The sequence below is a fragment of the Malaclemys terrapin genome, chromosome 2 (genome assembly GCF_027887155.1).
Source record: "Malaclemys terrapin pileata isolate rMalTer1 chromosome 2, rMalTer1.hap1, whole genome shotgun sequence".
NCBI classification, from domain to species: Eukaryota; Metazoa; Chordata; order Testudines; family Emydidae; genus Malaclemys; species Malaclemys terrapin.
In genome coordinates, this window is record NC_071506.1 from 252,690,075 (window position 1) to 252,694,497 (window position 4,423).

Below are 4,423 nucleotides of genomic sequence, written 5' to 3' on the forward strand. Positions count from 1 at the left end.
TTTGTACATGTTTTGGCACCTAACCTTCTATAAACAAGGTTAGAATTTGAATTTACTGTCTGCCTAGTCTATTGTTTAGCTCTCTCTTTCTTCACTTATTTTTCTCTGCTTCTCTTTCCCCTCTGATTAACTTTACTACTCTCAACCTTCTGATTTCTTGCTACATCCATCCTTGATGCTCCTTCTCTTACCTATCTCCCACAAGTGCTCCCCTGTTATTGCTCCATTTTCTAACCATTCCCCTTGGGTCTCCCCTCCCTTCTCTCCTCATTCTCTGATCTTTCTGTCCTCTCATCTCATTTCTATTTCGCAGTCTCTTTTCTTCTGGGTCTCTATGCTTGCTTCTCTGAGTCTGCCCCCAACCCTTTCTTTCTTCCTTCCTCCCTGGTCCTTTTTCATTTCCCTGGCATCTCTCTTGCTCTTGATATTCTGTGTCTTCTCTCTCTTTCTTTCCAAACCTCCATGGATTCTTTTCCCCTGCTCTCCCCATTTCTGTAATCCTCTCTCAGCCTTGCCAACTCTTGGAATGACAGAGGCTCCAGCCCTCTACCTAATTTGAGTCCTGTTGGCTGCCTGCCCTATTTGCCTGCATCCTGGGCCAGAATAACTAATTAGAGCTGCAGCAGGCAGACCTCTCCCCCTGTCCAAAGCAATTCTCACAGGAGGACGGGGGTGAGGAGGGAAGCTAAACAGAGCAGCAGATCAGGGTGGCTCTGCTCCCTCCCACTTCCTGTGAGCAATGGAGACAGGATGGACCCTCTGTCTGCGGCATCAGGCCTGGTAAGGGAAGGGAAGAACCCCTGGAGCTTCCCCAAGGCATGGAAGGGGGAGGGCGGCAGTGGGACTCCCTCTTCCAGGTCTGGGGAGGGGAAGAACCCAAGGAGGAACAGCAGTGAGGCTGGGTGGGCAGAACAGATGGGGGCAGAACTGAGGGGTTGGGAGTTGGTTGAGTAAACTGAGGGAGGGCTGAACTTGGGGGCTGGGTACTGAATTGATTGGGGTTGGTACTGAGGGAGGCTGAACTGATGGGGTGAGGACAGAATTAACTGGTGAGCCGGGGATGGGCAGATATGGGGCTGAGAAGTACTGGAGCAGGGGCCAGAATTCTCTCACCCAATACATTTGGGAGAGTGGGCAACTTGAATTGTCACACCCTGGGGATGGGGTGGAGGAGTTCAACCATCAAAGATAGACAACAGATCCACAATAGATCCTTAAAAAAAACAACAAGATTTTGGGGGCCAAACTCATGATTTTGGGAGTGGGGAGGGTCTGAATGATTTTTGATGTCCTGGGGTTGGCAATACTGCTCTGTCTCTCTGCATCCCACCCCAGCGCCCATGTGTCAATTTGGGTCTTTCCCTTCCCATTGAGAGTCCTTTGGGCCCCTTCCTCTCCCCATCTGGGGTTGGATTTCTATAAATTCTCCCAACTTGAGAGTCTCCCCTTTTGAAGCTCTAGTCCTACTTCTTATGGTTTCTTACTTTCAAATTATCTTTCACCCCACCCCAAAAACACACTATAGTTTTTCAGCCTCCCAAGAACCATATAACAGCCCTTCAGCACCATCAGCTCAAATAACTCCGTGGCTATTCAGTTCCTTTCCAGCCTCTCTCTTTCTTCATCCATCACCCCTCGCAATGAGATGGTCAGAGCTCCCCCAGGGGGAGGCATCCAGCAGAACCAAAGACAGCCTGCTGCTGGCATACATAGGAGACAGCAGCCACTCTGCTTCCCTTGGCAGGTGGCAAGAAGTATAGTGTAAAAAAACAACAACCCCAAACCCTGCTCAGCTGTGAGAGTCTCTCTCCTCATACAGGTGGGCCTGAATGGGCCATAAACAGCTGCTGAAGGGCAGTGTAGCACTCTGGGGATATGGGAAGTTCAATTGTCCCTTTTTCTTCTCCAGCTCTTTCCTCTCAGCTGCTTCTCTTCAAAAACTTTCCTACCCTCTCCTGGCTACCTGTTCCTCCTGCAGTTTAACCTAGGAATTTTTAAACTGTTTAAGTCTTAGCCTTGCCATGCTCGGATTTAGCACTTCACATCATCAGAAGGGGATACCTGGCCAACCAGAATGTGGCTTTGGACAGTCAATGCTTCCAGCAAGACTCTACACTGATTAAACTGCTAGAAGAGGTCAACACTGCAGAGCAGTCGCATACATACAACTGAAAAATAAACAGTCCTTTAATGTTTGGGACCTAGTCCCCCAAGAGGAGGGCAATATTTTCACCATTCTTCCTGTGTCCTTTTCTTTTTGACATAAAAAAAATTAGACATATAGGGTATTAGGAAACCATATTCACGGCCATTTTTCTTCCATAAATGACCTGTAAAGGCATAAAAAACAGCTCTTAATGGTAAAATAAGATGACTTCTGCAGAAATGGTGTTTTCCAAGTGAACATTTGCTTTTGATATGCTAGAATCCCAGCTCTCTACCACAAGATGGCATCCCTAACAGAAGTTTATTAGTGATGAGGCTTTACAGCACTTCTTGGGAGGATTCTGCATGAAGGGCTGAAACACTGCAATTTAATGAACAGAAAAGCACTTAATTTAAAAATTTTATTCAAAAATCACAGTTGTCCCATGTTAATTGATATGTGGAATATGTGGCTGTTTCAGCTCAGGAAAACAACATGTTAGATCAACAGTGCTGTATGCTGTTGGAGCAGGCTTTTTGTCAGCTACAAGCTTGGAGTCATTTCTGCTTTAACCTAGGGAAAAAAAACCAGAAAGTTCTCTCTCAGATCCAGAGCGCTGAAGTCAAGAGCACAAATCACACTGTCCCTTAGCTTTGGTGTGAGTAATATATTGTTGTTGGGTTTTTTTTGGGGCGGGGGGGGGAGGGAGGGAAGGGAGCGAAGGCTTGTGATGGCCTATGAGATGAAGATTTGCAGGTAGTACACAATCTTCATTTGTATACTTTAAAGATGTCTGAACAAGCATACAGCTTTCAGGGGAGTTTATATTTTCCATAGTTCACTTATATCTAGGGAGGAAAGGAAACTTAAAAGTTTGTCTTTCCCCAGCCCTTATTTCTTTTGGCAGCTTTATTGTAACTTTTTACATGTTAAAAACAAAATACTTCTTATTCATTTCCTAAAATAAAGAAATTCAGGCAAAATACTACTCGTGTACAAGCCTGCAACATATTAAACTACTGTGGGTGCAGAACTGAGATGAACAGCACTGTGACCAGGGTCCTAGGGGGACTCTATAGTCACTCAATTAGGGTGAACTGCAAAGAATGGGGCAGCCAAACCCCCAAAAGCTGGTGGATATGCCAATACTAAGATTCACCAAGCCAGCATAAAACGGTTTCTTTATTACCTTACTGCTTACTCAGAAGTCCAAACACCACAATTCCCTTAAAGTGATCCAGTCTCAGGTCTCCATCTCGGTCAAATATGATGAAAATTTTTGTAAATCTTATTTCATCATATAAAAGAAAAGGTTCTACCAATCCCAAAAAAATCGGACACATTACCTCCCAGGTTAACTAATGTTTCAGATTTTACTCAAACACATGCTGCAGCCAATTCTTATTAACTAAAATCTAAAGGCTTCTTTATAAAAAGAAAGAAAGGTGAGAGTTAAAATTGCTTAAAGGAATCAATTACATACAGTAATGGCAAAGTTCTTGGCTCAGGCTTGTAGCAGTGATGGAATAAACTGCTGGCTTAAGTCTCTGGAGTACATCCACAGCTTGGATGGGTCATTCAGTCCTTTGTTCAGAGCTTCAGTTTGTAGCAAGGTTCCTCCGGAGGTAAGAAGCAGGACTGAAGACAAAATGGAGAAGTTGCAGCTGCCTTTTATAGTCTCTTGCCATGCGGCCTGTGCTTCCTTTGTTTCAAACACAAGCTGCCCAGCGCATGGCTTGGAAGCCTTAGAGTTCTCTCCATAGTATTTCCCTGCATGCCTTGCTGAGTCATATGGTGTATCTGCCTTCTCTCAATGGGTCAATTGTATAGTTGATGACCCTTAATGGGCCATCAAGAAGGCTAGGCAGTGCCGATGCCAAACTGTCTGGGGGTGCATAGCACGAGTTTGAAATACAGACATACATATCTATAACTCATAATACAAAGGTGATACAAACAAGATTATCATATCTGGCAAATTATGGCATCTCTACAGATATCTTACATGGCATATCTGACTGATTACTTTGTGGGCATTACCCCAGGAGCAAACATTTGAAATCCAGGCATAAAGCCAATACTTAGAACTTTAAATACAAAAATGATGCATGTATACAGATGGCATAATCATAACCAGCAAATCATAACCTTTTCGTAGACATCTTACTCAACAACCTTTGTACAATATTTGCTGCAAATATATAACAGTGGTTGTAACAATGGTCTATAGGGTCATATTTTAATCAGATAACGTCCCACCCCCAATGCAAAATTTAT

The 4,423-nt window shown here is 44.1% G+C and overlaps 1 long non-coding RNA gene across 1 annotated transcript; it reads left to right on the forward strand.

The window, feature by feature from the left end:
• Nucleotides 1-2,195, forward strand: LOC128833041 (uncharacterized). Its single transcript, XR_008444096.1, has 2 exons — nt 1-780; nt 1,910-2,195. It is a non-coding gene; the product is annotated as an uncharacterized LOC128833041 (long non-coding RNA).
• Nucleotides 2,196-4,423: the final 2,228 nt, after the last annotated feature.